The sequence below is a fragment of the Haliaeetus albicilla genome, chromosome 4, assembly GCF_947461875.1.
Source record: "Haliaeetus albicilla chromosome 4, bHalAlb1.1, whole genome shotgun sequence".
Taxonomy (NCBI): domain Eukaryota; kingdom Metazoa; phylum Chordata; class Aves; order Accipitriformes; family Accipitridae; genus Haliaeetus; species Haliaeetus albicilla.
In genome coordinates, this window is record NC_091486.1 from 38,691,004 (window position 1) to 38,705,158 (window position 14,155).

Below are 14,155 nucleotides of genomic sequence, written 5' to 3' on the forward strand. Positions count from 1 at the left end.
TTTATGATGAAAAGAATGTATTTCAGTCTTACTGAGTTTTCATTAACATCTTTCCCCCAACATATGACAGCAAGCCAGTAAAATTAACATGCCCTTTGTTTGTCTCTGCACAGTTTGGTTGCTCAGAAACTGTCTTGTGCAAAACTCAAGACTTTGAACCAGAGGCAGATGTGAATGTGCCTGACTCCACTGCTGATGGCCTTTAAAGATAATGGTGGAAATTCCGCTGTCCAAGATTTGGCTCCTAAGAAGAGATACCGAGTGTGTTTTGCTAGTAATGTTGATCCTGACTTGTTCTGCAGGGCCAACTTCCAAAAGCAATGAAAGCTCAAGCTCCCATCAACTACGTGCAGAGAATCATCAGAGTTAAGAAAAGCTCAGAAAGCTGGATGCTTGTTAATATTCATCCTTTAATGATTTATAAGGCTAAAAAAATATAAACAAGTGACACTTTATATTTTGCTACAGCAGTCTCCTGTCCTTGTTTAATATTGTTAGTGTAGAGCTTGTGTTGAAAAGGGTGTTTGGTGACACCATCAGCTGAATAAGGTCTTTCAGATGCATCTGCCTGCATTAGTAATGAGAATGCTTGCTCTCATTTTACAAAGGAACCATTTCTTTTAAATATAACCCCCTCCTTCCCAGCCCCCCCAAATGATACCATCATCAGAATTCCTGTTACAGCCTTCTTTCATCCCTTTATCTAATGTTGGCCGAAAATGCCTTTGTCTTCAAGTTCCTTCAATTATTAATGATTCAGTTGTATTCTTTTTGCCAATTGGTGCAGAGAGAACCTTGGAGCAAATGTGTATTAGTTATTCCATTTATTCTCTCCTCTTCGCTCCTTTTGCCGTCTTTTTTAATAGTGTTGCTCTCCTGGTTTTTCACTCACAGGTTCCGCATCGTTGCTTGTTTTCTTTGCTCAAATATAAGAGCTGTCGTGCCCCAAAGACGGAGTTTGATTCTGAAACCTTTTAAAAAGAGGTAGGGAACCTTCTTGCAAACGCTGGGAGCATCTGTGTTCTTCAGTCTCTACTTTGATGTTAACAAGTGGACGAACAACTTCATCTGAACCAGTCCCACTCTGTGGACCAGTGGGAAGTCTTGGGGGATGGCAGGTCACAAACCCAGTAAAACTGTTTGCTCCCAGACCCTAACATATGATCTCAATGGCACTGTGGAGAGGCAAGGGCCAGCCTTGGTGCCCTCCCCACCCCACTGAGGTGCTCCAGCAGCAAAGAGGGGAGCAGTAGGTGGGATTCATGTGGAAGAGCTGCAGGGCTTGTCATACCTGCCTTGTCCTCTGAGAGACCATGTTAATGTAGTGTTGGTGCAGTGCTGTGTTCTCCTTGGCATGCCGTTTCCAACCCCAGTGTCCCTGGAGCTGTAGGCCTTGTGGCTCTCTAAGCCCTAACAGCAGATTGGGGCTGAGGCTGAGGTCCCCAGCACCATGTCTGGCCCAGATTAGAGAGCTGTGGAGGGAGCAATGTTGGTGCAGTGCCATGCTCTGCACCAGTAATCCTGCTTTGGCTTCTCGAGAAGGCTGCTGAAGGATCGAGAGAAGGCAATATAAGTCAGTCCTGTGGCCCAGGTGAATTTTGCTGGGGGCTGTACCAGTTGCCCAATCTATGCACAGTTGCATGGTTATAGAAACCAGGTGCCTGTAGGATAGGACAACAGGATCCTCATTCACTCCAAGGAGGATACCAGCATGTCTAGGCACTGTCCTTGGTGCTCTTTTTATAAAAATAAGTACATAAATAATTTGTTTGACCTTCCTCAGTAGCAGTTTTTTTTAAATACCACACCAAAAAATCATCTTTGCTTTTATTTGGCCCAGTGAATTCCTTTTATCTGCACACACACACACACACCCCCAATTTAGAATGTAATTGCTTGCTTGCTTTATCTTCACAAATTATATACCCTGGAAGATTTTTATTGCGGTTTGATTTTCTGTACTTTAGGGAAACCTATCTGAAAACATGTGCTTTACAAGGAAAGATCAGAAGAATGTTTTCCCAAACTCTCCCTTTTGCTTATATCTGGACTCTCCCCAGTTTGCCAATATCTTTCTTACTGTGCAAACCCCAAATTTTGGCACTTCTCCAGCTGAGACATCACCACCAACAAAGAAAATGGAATAATTATCCCAGTGTTTTAGGGACAGCATCCCCATTAGGATAAATAAAACTGTGATTTGTCTTTTTTTGCCCACAGTAAGCCTTTTCCTGCCAAGCTACTGCCTAGCTACTTAGTCCTGATTTGTCTAGTTATGTGTTTGAGGCCTTGTCTCTCAATATGCTGTTCAGTCCTTTTCTTTCTTGATTTCCTGCTTTTAGATTTGGGAGATGCTCTGCAGTATGCTGCAATGATCTTAGTTTTTGAAGATGTTTTCCTAAGCGTTGCAAGCTCATTCCAACTTGGGGTCAAACCCAAATTTTATAAATGCAAAATCAAGAGGGAATGAGATTAATTTGTTGGGATTTGTTATTGACAAACTCATATTGCCAGCAGTATTTTTTCAGTCATGCTCTTGTCCTGCAGGTGCCTGTAAACTACTTGTTTATTTTTTCCAAAATCTTTGCAAGGATGAGGTTTAACAGACTGGTTTGTAATTTCCCATGGCTTCCTTTCAAGAGAGAGTGCGATGTTTGATTTTCTCTCTGATCTGTTCTGAAACCTTAAATACTCTTCTTGAGTCAGGGAGGATTCACACAATTTTCTTAGCTGAGTATATCTTGTTTTGAGTGTTTCTTAAGCTGCTCTTTCCTATTCTGACCTGAGGTTCTGCTTCTTTTTAAAATTGATTGCATGCAGTATTTGCTCACTGTTACTCTTACTTGTGAAAATTGGGGCAAATGTTGAATATGTTGAATCGTATCCTTCTGTGCATCATCTTTGCTGTGCCTCTCTGCTGAACCATGACTTGGCCTGTCTGCTTTTCAGATTGTATTGAATCTTTTTTGGTTGCCTTTATGTTCCTTGCTAATTGTAATTCATTTTGTTCCTTAGCTTTTCTGATTATATTCCTGTGCTTTTGCTGCCCCTTAATTACATGATGTTTGTCTCTGGCTTTTGTATGATTTTTGAGTATTCAGGCTCTTTAAAAGGCTTAGCGTATTCTTCTTCTGTACTGGCAGACTTTGTCATTAAAGCTGCTAAACTCTCTTATTTCTGTCTTTCCTTTCTGGTTCTGTGTATCTCAGGAGCCTTGCACACAGTATAAACCCTTATCTTTTGAGCTGTCCGTGCTTTCTTCCATTGCCTGCCAATCTGAATGGAAATCCTCCAAACCCAGGTAGGATGGTAGAGGAGCCGAGACTGGCAGTTTCTCTCTCTGCCCTCACTTCTGCCTTCTCCCCTTTTAATTCCAGATCATATTTTCATTGGTGCCCTAGTGTTGCTGTGGGATCACTCTGCTAAACAGTACCGTCCTTTGAATACAGTGTAAACCAGTATCTGGATGGCTTACAGTAGCAAGAATTCCTCTGGCAGTTGTTGAAACAGCAGAAGTTCCCTAACTTACTGGCAGTGCTGCTGTTTGGGCCTGTCATCTAAAATGCCATTGATCAAAGTACTACTTCATCTAGAAGAAGGTCACGTCCCTTGAGGTATATCAGATAAGTTCCAAGGTCCTTCACTTATCTGAAATTCCATTTTGCCTAATGACTTTCTTGTTTTCCATCCCATTCTGATAAACCAGATTTGACTATAATCATGTTACACCTCCCAAAAGTCTCCCTAGTGATGGCAATTGGATGTGGCACTCTTCTCTTTGTACCCTGAGCTCATGGGCAGTGTAACTGAGTGCTGTTAAACAGCTGCTGCTTTTCACCCTTGAGGCAACTACCTGGTAGAGATGAGGGAAGTAATTCTCGTGTACAAAGAGCTTGAAAATAATTTTGGACAGTGCTGTGAGACCAGGGTGAATGAAACCTATGTTTAAGTTACGCAATCCAAGTCTCCAGTCATTAAACCTATTTTAGTCTTGATGTGGCATCTGCTGTGGGCTCAGTGGAGCTGTGGCCAACTTAAATGTGTGTAAGCAAAGAGGGAATCAGGATCATTTTGTTAACCACAGGAAATCTGCTTTTATGGTGATGAAAACAAGAATCAATCACAAGTAGCTAATGAATTAGCCTGTAGTATCTGCTATGTTCATTTCACAGTAAATGCAACAGTCAAAATCCATTAAGAAGCCCTTTGCAACAGGGTCCTCTGCAAAGAGGGTATCTGTAACACGCAGCGCACACACTGCCAGCCCTCCTTGCCTTTGTCTGAAGCGCTTCAAGAGTGTGTGTGAAATACAAGTTCTAATCCAAATGACTGAAGACAAGGAAGGGCTTCTGGTGGTTTTAAGCTGGGCCTTGTCTTACAGGTCTAAGTGGCTATTAATTACGGTTGGTTTTACTGGAAATCTGCAGTCTGTGAAGGACAGCTATTGGACAGGCTCATCTCCATGCCAAGGACCTGGATGCCCATGCGAAGAGGGAATAAGCTGTTGCATCATGCTGGCACAGTGTCACATCTACGCCCATGTGGGTCAGGCTGTCTAGTCAGCAGCATTCTCATAAGGCGGCTTTTGTTGTCTCTCCTTTGTAGTGAGGACAGAGCTGCTTCCCCTCTGCGTGGCTCAGCTGCTGGTAGCTCTTCCATGTGTTTCTGCCTGACTGCCTTTCTTACATAAAGCGCTGCTAAGTGAGAAGCTGTTCAAACCATTCTGCTACATGTTACTACATGTTACTGCAATTTCTATTGCCTGTCTGGTTGGTTTTGCTGTCCAGGAAAAGCAGTGAGTTATTAGGGCTAACCAATTTTTTTTTTAATTTCTTGGAAGGGAAGTGTGGACATGGAAGAAAATAACTAGCTGGCAGCTTTTAGGAAGGCAGTACTTAGCTGCTAGGGAAAATATCTCTGAAAAAAGATTGGTCTTTAAATTAGGTTATGAAAATGAAGGAGAAAATACCTTTTCTCTGAAAGGGATCACAGACACAGACCCATTTCAGGAAAACCTCTATTTTCAGTACTGCATTTCACTACGTGCCAATGTCCCACTGACTGAAAAAGAACTTAAATGTTTGCTTACACATTGTCCTAAATATAAATGGGTTTTAAATTGAAATACTGCCCAAAGCCTATGATTAGACAAAACAGATAAATTTGTGTATTTTACATTGCAATTATTGCTTTATATATGTTTAAGGCCATGCCAGCTCAGAGTTTATATTTTAATTGTATGCCCTGCAAAATCTGATTCAACAAATGATTCATTAATTTAAAATATTTTATTTATAAATTTAATACAGAATAATAACTAAAGGTTCTGTTATGAGGTGTGACATGACAGTTAATTGAAAAACATTAGGTTACATGATTAAGTGAAGTACAAACTGACATTTGAATAAATTCTGTCACAGTAGCTGTGATATTTTACTGTAAGCAAGTTTTTGTCTTGTTTCATCACCTCACTGGTAGGCCTGAAGAGATGAAAGATGAAAAGTAGTGGTAGGGTTTGAATCTGCAGTATTTTTTTAGTCATAAACCATGTGATAGGATGGAGAAACACTCAGTGTGTCTCTAAGATGCACATGGTATGACAGGCTTTCATGTGGACACCCACTGGGACAAGGGCTATGTGTACTCAAGGGTACCAGAACACCTGTGGCTAAGTTGAGGTTAAGGCTGGGGTTGAACTAGATGGTACCAACCGTTACATGCTCTCTGGAGTGTGTGTCTCAGTCTAGGCAGAGGCATAACAGGAAAGTTGACCATGGTTTTCATCATGAATGGGTGGATTTGGATCCTACAGCTTTAGGAGCCTGCTTTAAGCATCTCTCTGAAGCAGGAATTTATGTGAGTGTGTTGGGCAATCACTTTCCTTTCCTCTGCAAGCAGAAAGCAAAGGGCAGAATTGCCCCTAAAGACAGGATGAAGCTGTGGAGGAAGGACCAATGCAGGCAAGCAGAATAAGTAACACAATGCTCAACAGATGTCATGCAGCACATGCTGTTCAGGCCTTTGACTTTTCTGTGTCCTTTATCTGTTGGGGGGATGCAAGTGTTGTTAGGGGGAGGTGTCAGAAAGAGGGAGGTAAAGGAAGGATGCATGAAGAGAGAGGGCAGTGATGGAAGCAAAGGGGGAAGAGTGGGAAACAAATGGAACAGGAGGAGTGAGAACAAAGCAGCATTTGGAAAAGAGCTGGAAGGAGGCCTTGGGGCAAAGAGCCAGGTAGTGGCAAGGGGTATTTTGAGAACTGGAATTACAAAAACAGTTGATTACCTTGTAACAGTCAAGGCAACACCACAAGCATTGTTTTAAACTCTGTCAGTCTATCATTGCCTTTTTCTGACACGCTTAAGTCTTAATTTTCATTCAGAAAAAACTCAGTTTCTGAGAGGCTGACAAAACCTTACTCTCCCATTTATCTCGGGGGCGGTTGTGAATCCTGAGTCCCTCACAGGACTTGGTGCTTGTGGTGGCCGTGGGAGTTGCCTCCATCTCTTGTTGGTGTGTGAGGGAGGATTTGTAGGAAAAATGGTACCCTTAGGTACACCAGAGGATTAATTATAATTTGTGTTTTGACTGCAGTGTGTACCAGCACTGCTCTGATAAGAGCAAATACTATTCCCTGAAAACTTGCTTTCCTTTATGACCTTAGTTTGTTGTGGCTGTAACACTACAGCTACTACTTTATGTGGTAATGCAAAACTATGCAGTTTAGCTCCCTGCAGGAAGTGGAATTAAAGACGAAATAAAAATGGAAAAGAAGAATAAACCCACCTCTTTCACCTACATGTTTAAAACAGTAATGAATCTATTGTAGACACTCCAGTAGCTCAGGACTGTCAGAGAGGAGCTTTGTGTTAGCTCGTATAATCTTTGAGCCTCCAAATAATGCAGTGTTGATTGCACAGGTCTATCTTGCAGTCTCTGAAGACATTGTGCTCATGGATGTGTGCAGTTCAGCAATCTGTGGAAAGTCATGGTACTCTCAAGTGGCATTGGTTTCGGCAGGAGTGTTGGTGCTATCAATTGTTTCTGATATTGCAGGCTCAGGGAACCAACTGAAAATGGACAATGTCTTTCAGGGGCAGTGGGGAAATCACTGGGACCAATGTGCTGGTGACAAGGCATTTGCAAGCTGTGCTGATGGGGGCACATCAGATGAGTTTAGTGATGTTTCAGTGGTTCTGTGAGATGGAGGTTTGCTTCTGCCATGTCAAAATTTGGGGTGTGACTACTCACTCATCTCTTTACTTTTTGCTTTTCCTCTGTGGGTAGATTTTGAGCTTGGGGTGTTTTGCCCAGCTGCCACTGAAGCAGCGGGCTGAATGAGCCGTGAGACTGCACTGTTCCCTTCCATGTGTAGTACCCAGGACAGAGGTGATGGTTTATTATGGGGTTATTATATAAAAGCTTGTGTTGCAGCTGTTACTAGTAACTATAACACATATACAGACAAAGTTTTGGGGGCTAACAAACTCTTTCATGAATTTTGCTTTTACTCTTTTGTTCTCACTGGTCTCTAAGCTGGAAGCCAAGAATTTCCTAAGAAAACCCAAGAATACATTTATCTGGTAGCTTCAAAACGTTCTGAGCAGAATTCGTTGTTCTGAAAAACAGGCCTGAGAGGATTTGAATATTCTACATTCTCCAGCTTCATTTCAGTGACATGCTGGCACAGAGTGAAATGGAAATAAGAGATCCCTTTCTAGGTATTCCTCATATCTATTATTTAGTTGAGGAGAGTCAACTTGGATTCACAAAAGAGAGATCGTGCCTGAAAATATCTGTCTGACAGGTTTAAAACAAGTAAGCTGAGATAGGGGAAAGAGGACATAATTTGCCTGGGTTTTGAAGGCTTGTTTCTATAAGCATGCTGCACAGACGCCCATATTGGGTGCAAGAGAGCTGGCCATGATACTTGGCGTGAAGGGATGCATTTGCATGGATGCTGGGGAAGGGCAGTGACACCAGCACAGGCCTGTTTTATTGGTAGCCTGGGAGGAAGGACAGGTAAGTTCTGTAAAGATGTTGAAATCTGCTATGGATACAAAGCTGGGGGCACTGCTGGTGTAAAGGAAATGGCATGACTGAAAAGGCTCTGGAGGGTCTGGCTGCATGAGGTGGGTAGATCAGCTCTTGCACACTCATTCTTTCGGGGGGAGACTAAAAACAAAAGCAGGGCCTCCCTGCATCTTGAAAATTCCTCACCTGCCTTGAAATCCTTTGCACCTTGTTAGCCATGGAAGCTGCTAACTCAGCCTGCAGCTTTTCCTTACCTCTTCCCCACCCTTCGTCCTCTCCGTTATCAGTAACCATAGAGATACAGACGGTGACTCCAGCCTCAGCCTTCCTCATGGTGTAGCCCTAGTGAAAGAGCTAGGGTGCTATACTGCATGTGTTTTTCCAGAATTAATTCATGCCCTTCTATTCTGTTTTTCCCCCCTCAAGGAGGGAGAAAAAGAAAAGCAAGGTTGTCCCTCAAATGGCTGGTAGAATAGGGTAGCCTCATGTTTATTACCACTGCTGAAGAACAGGCAGTATGTACAGTCTGGTGAAGCATCCATCTCCTCTCAGCCTCTCCAGCAGGCAGCCATCCCCAGCACTGTTATAAGTGGTAAGACAATAGCGAATAAAAAGAAAATTCCCTGTTCCAGGGCTATTTTTACCACAGTGGTGCAGTTTCTGTTCAGTAGACTTACTCTTCTTAATCTACATCACTGATGATATTGGATGCTATTTTAGGCATTGCATAAAACGTTCACCCAGTCTTTGCTAAAAGAGAAGCAACCGACCCCCAAGTCCTTTGTTAAAGGCTGGTTGCAAGATTTCAGCAGTGGTTTGGGTGGAAAGATCTTAGGCTGAGGCTCTAGGAGGGTGTTCTGGCTTGGCTTGGCAACAGAGTTTGTGTGTGACCTTGGGCAAGTCCAAGCCCCTTAATTGTTATTTTTTTCATTATCCTGAAAATGAGGAGAATGATGCTACTACCCTTTTATGCTGGTTTTGGCTGGGATAGAGTTAAGTTTCTTCATGGTAGCTAGTGTGGGGCTGCGTTTTGGATTTGTGCTGGGAACAGTGTTGATAATTCAGGGATGTTTTTGTTATTGCTGAGAAGTGCTTACACAGAGCCAAGGCCTCTTCTGCTTCTCACACCACCCCAACAGTGAGGAGGCTGGGGGTGCGCAAGCAGTTGGGAGGGGACACGGCTGGGACAGCTGACCCCAACTGACCTAAGGGATATCCCAGACCATATGACGTCATGCTCAGCCTATAAAGCTGGGGGAAGAAGAAGGAAGGGGGGGGACGCTCAGAGTGATGGCATTCGTCTTCCCAAGTAACCGTTACACGTGATGGAGCCCTGCTTTCCTGGCGATGGCTGAACACCTGCCTGCCAATGGGGAGTGGTGAATGAATTCCTTGTTTTGCTTTGCTTGTATGTGCAGCCTTTGCTTTACTGGTTAAACTGTCTTTAGCTCAACCCATGAGTTTTCTCACTCTTACCCTTCTGATTGTCTCCCCCATCCCACCAGGGCGGGAGTGAGCGAGCGCTGTGTGGTGCTTAGTTGCCAACTGGGGTTAAACTATGACACCGCTTTTGATGTTTTGGCTCTTCTAAGTAGTCTCTTGTAATAGAAGCTGTCTCCTGTTTTCCCCAGCACCCTGCACAGAAGGACCCAGTATGCAACTGGATTTTCTAAGCTCTCCTACAGTACAGTAATGAAACTGAGTGCACCGTCTTGCATGAATGTCAGAATTAAAGAGAAAAACCCACCCGAACATGCAAGATCTTTCAGAGTTTAGGCCAAGTTTCAGTCACAGTCTCGCCACCTCCTTTACTGAGACTGTAAACGTCTTTATTCCTCTTTGAGAGGTACGGTGCTGAAAATGCATGCTGTGTAGCCCAAGTTTATAATTTAAACATTTCCAGGAATTTGACCTGTCAACTTACTAGTGTTTCTATTTTCTTTTTGCTCACAAGTGTTCCTGTTTCACTGTGTTGGGGTTTGTTAATTTTATGTGATGAGTCTGCTTTGTGGCTGATCCTGCTTTCCTGGCTGAGCCAGGAAAACATGAGGTTGAATCTCAGACAGGGCTGAGTGTTCTCTGTGTTCCAGCATCTACCTGGATTAGGCCCTTCATCCCTCTGTTCTCCTGTGCCATTTGTCTGGCCAGAAATGCTTTTATAGGAATATGCACAGGGCAGCCAGAAAAAACTTTATGAAGATTGTTTCTGATTTGCAGTATCTTATGATGAAACTATTTGCCATAGGTAGTTTTGGCAGACCAGGTCCCTGGAAGTGCTTGCATGGGCAGAGTGAAGGCGATTTGGATGGCTGGTTGAAGATTCAGCCATGGGCTCCAATGTGTAGGAGGTGGCCTGGCAATATGTATCAGTACCTTGTGAACCACATGAGGTCCGTCAGGAACATCTGAGAGAAATTACAGGACAGTTTTCAGGATTTTTTGCTACCCTTCCACCATCCCAACTCCATGGTGGTGTTTCTGGCACCTCCCAGAGCTGGTTGCTTTGGGGGAAGAGTGGCTGGTAGAGGGGAGCTGTAGAAGTGAGGGAGTGATGGTAGCAATGCTGTGAACAAGCACCAACTGTTAAATGGTGGAGCTGAGGAAGATGAGGGCAGGATTAGAGTTTCCTTGGTTTCTGCAGAGGATGAGCTCTGCAGTGGGAGGTTTGGCAGCAGCAGGCACCCCTTCTGATGAGTCATGGGAGGCTTTCTCAGACGAAAGGTCTAAGAATTGTGCTAGTGCTGCTCTTGGTCATTTTTTTCTGTTCCTTCTGAAGGCCTTTTTGCCGCCATGTGGTACCTGCTCCACCATCATCCTTGTCCCATAAAGGCTGTCTTTGGGGGCTACCTTCCTCCATTTCCTTGTCTTCCTCACTGCTACGGTGATTTAGAGAGTGAGGGAAAACTGTCAGGTGAGGACAGATGGTTTTAAGGCACTAGGATCTGTTTATAGCAGTGAGGGTGGAACTTCTGGTTGATGCAGAGTTTGATGGATGTGTGAAAAGTCATCTTGTCATGGTTGTGGGGGAAGGCAGAAGGGAATTGAATCCCTTCGCAGCCCTCTACCCCTAAAGTTTTGGGAGAGAAGCCCTGGAAATCCATGGGAGACTTGTTACTTCCTCCTGCAAGCCCCTTGTTCCTCTAAAAGGTAAATGGGGTTTGTTGGACCTCTCCCAAACATTGTGGTAGGGAGATGTTTCCTTCTCCTCTTGACATTCTTCCCTCTCAAGGGCTCTGCTGTCACGGGGACTGAGAAACACCAGCTTGCTGTTGGGAAGTAGACCTAGTTGGCTTGTGTGTCCTGATTGCAGAGAAATTTAAGCTTGTCTTCAGCCCTTAAGAGTGTGGTTAGGCTCATTGGTTTCTCCTGACTGCTCCTTTGCTGCTTATGCAGTTTCATTACAAACTTAAAATGCTCGAAAACAAACCAGTTCATCTTTCAACTTTTTCTCACTCTCTCTTGTTTTAAGAATTCCTTTATGTTACTCTACTCCTTCTCTGCTGCCCCTCCCCAGTTGTGCTGTGTCTCCTCCCAAAACACGGGTGATTTCCCAGTTCACAAGTCCCTTGTCCTACTCAGATTAACGTTGTTCTGTAGAAAGCCTTGGAATAGGGAGGTGAGATCAAGGCAGACATGATGGCTGAATAGTGGCAGTAAAACTGGACCCCTCATAGCGACTCATTTGCAAGCTGAACTGTGCAGTGAGCCCTGTTCCTCTGTTGTATTAGTTCTGAAGGGTCCATGCTCGTCCCTACAGTCCTGCAGCACTTCTGTGTTTTCCCTGGTTTTGCTTCCCACTGGTGAATAAGCAAATGCAAGGCTCAAATAACAGCATAGACAAGCTGGTTCCAACACGTGAACAGAAGCACTAGATAGAAAAATAAAGGGGGAAAGCAAATCGCTCTCCTAATCCATAATGCAGAAAATGCTAAATCCCTCAAGACCTCCTTTTCAGTGTGTACTGTCCGTAAAACCTGTTTAGGATTTGGATCGGCATCACAGTGGAAACCAGGTGCACTGCTGCCTGTGTGCAGTGTGTGCCTGTGTGTGTTTGGCAGCAGCACGAAAGAAAGCATGATATGATGATATTCATAGGATTAAAGGCCTGATTCCTGGGGACACACTTGGTTGGATGCAATTAAAATGCTTGTCAGGCATTTGATACCAGCAACCCCTTGACAAACTGCTTCAGCAGCCGTGAGGTGCAGCATCCTATTGTAAGTGGATGATGGCGGAGCCGGCTGGTTTGTCATCATTCTCGAAATTTCTGTGGCCAGTGAACTCCCTCTTCCTCTCCCACTCACCCTCTTTTCCTTTTCACCACTGCGGGGACTACTTCTAATTTGCAGTTTTCCTTTTCCTGACATACACATGGTAGATACAAGCTGGTGGCTTGCAGACTGTGTCTGTCTGGAGATAGGCAGCGAGCCGATGGATAACAGCACTCCAGGAGAATGATTATGCAGCAGTTATTTAAGGATAGGCTTTTGTGGTATGGCAGCATATAGCTGGTAATGATTTTCTTTTAAAAATGTCATCTTTGTTTGCTTGTTGAGGATTTGAAAGAGTTATACCTTCATGCTGTAGTTTTTTGGATTTAGTCTGCTGCAGATTAAATTCTGTAGCAGTGCATGCTGGATGAATTAAAATGTATAGGTAATAAACTTCTGTGGTTTTGTTTATAAATATAATTGATGCATACATAAGGCATATTATATGCACACACACTTTCATACACACATACTTGTATGGGTATGTTTATGCATCTATGTCTTTTTATAATAGAAAAAAAACTTTTCTCATAGCTGAAAACTGCTTTTCAGCAAAAATTAAGTATTTTCAGTTCCCGTTCCCCCCTCCTTTATTTTATATTAACAGATTCTCCAGTATATAGTCTTGGACGTGACGCACTGATTGGAATCTGCTTGTCCACAGATCGAAAAGGTAGGACACCTCTGAATGTGATTTTGAGAATGTGGGAATGAATGTGATACAGGGTGTGGGCTTGGTTCTGTTGTTTGTTGGTTTTGTTTGTTTGGTGTTTTTTTTAAATTTAAACAATAGCTGTTATTCTTCATTTTGTCAAACTATGTTTTGTTGCAGCTTTGCATAGATTTTCAAATTGTTTTGGCAAGCACAGTAAAGTTATCTTTGATGTGTACGCATATGCTCTAGCTATTTAATCAGTGCATTCAGCTGCAGCCTCCAAAGGGTGAGATACAAACCTGAGTGCTTGTCTATTGTCTTGGGTTAGTACAGCAGGGGTGCAAAACTGCTTCCAGTCATATTGGATGTGGGGTCATCTTAATACTGATTTTAGCACCAGCAAGAACAGAGTTAAATTCACTGGCTTGCTGGGAGCAGGTACAATCTATCACAGCACACAGCAGAAAGCATAGTGGTGGTTTCATACTGTATCGCTTTCATGGAGGAGGGAAACTTCTTTTAACCCGTTCACTGCTGCCAAAAACCGCATGTGTATCAGCTCAGGGCTTTTATGCACAGTATTTCAGTAGGCTGGCAGGGTGGGGCAGTCTGTCTGATGGCTTTTTGACATATCACTGGCAATTCAGAAATTATTTCTACATATCAAAATGAAGTAAATAGACCGGGGTTTTTTGACAGTGTCATTGCTAGTTCCCAAGAAAAGTAGTTTATTATCCTCTTCCCCCTAATACCTTTTGGCTTTGGTTGCTTTAACCCCTTGATGCTGTGAGGGAAACAGTGAGATAAAACCCTGCAGAATAAAAAACATTAAGTTACTTTCTTTGTATTGAACTTCCAGATGTGTCAAGTGGTTAAGGAATACAGACCTCATTGAAATGCTGTGGGGACTGTGCCCTTAAAAAAAAAAAAAATCTGGGCAGGATTGAAAATCTGTTCCCTCCACCTTGATGGAGAGAGGGAAAGGTATATCCATCTTGCATTAACTTCTCAGGTGCCGGTTCTCACCCAGTACCTTCCAAACCAGACTTTGTCATGTGTTTTTCTTCCTAGGTGATCATACTTCTTAGCTCTGCATTTAGACCTGGAGGGAATATGTGTGTTTGTAGGGCAGGAATCAAAATCTGCATGTGTCTTTAGTCTGAAGTTTCAGGGTGCTTTTTGAAAACCACAATAGAAA

At 43.3% G+C, this 14,155-nt stretch overlaps 1 protein-coding gene across 49 annotated transcripts in view; it reads left to right on the plus strand.

Moving 5' to 3' along the window:
- Positions 1 to 14,155, plus strand: part of MAP2 (microtubule associated protein 2) — a 249,859-nt gene that overhangs the window by 97,701 nt on the left and 138,003 nt on the right. For 29 of the 49 annotated variants that reach the window (XM_069781949.1, XM_069781971.1, XM_069781973.1 and 26 more), the window contains exons 1-2: positions 12,255 to 12,542; positions 12,910 to 12,975. The exons of 4 other annotated variants lie outside the window; for them this stretch is intronic. The gene's annotated coding sequence lies outside the window, so the exon portion shown is untranslated. 16 more of the 49 variants (XM_069781951.1, XM_069781956.1, XM_069781952.1 and 13 more) reach the window with 9 other exon arrangements.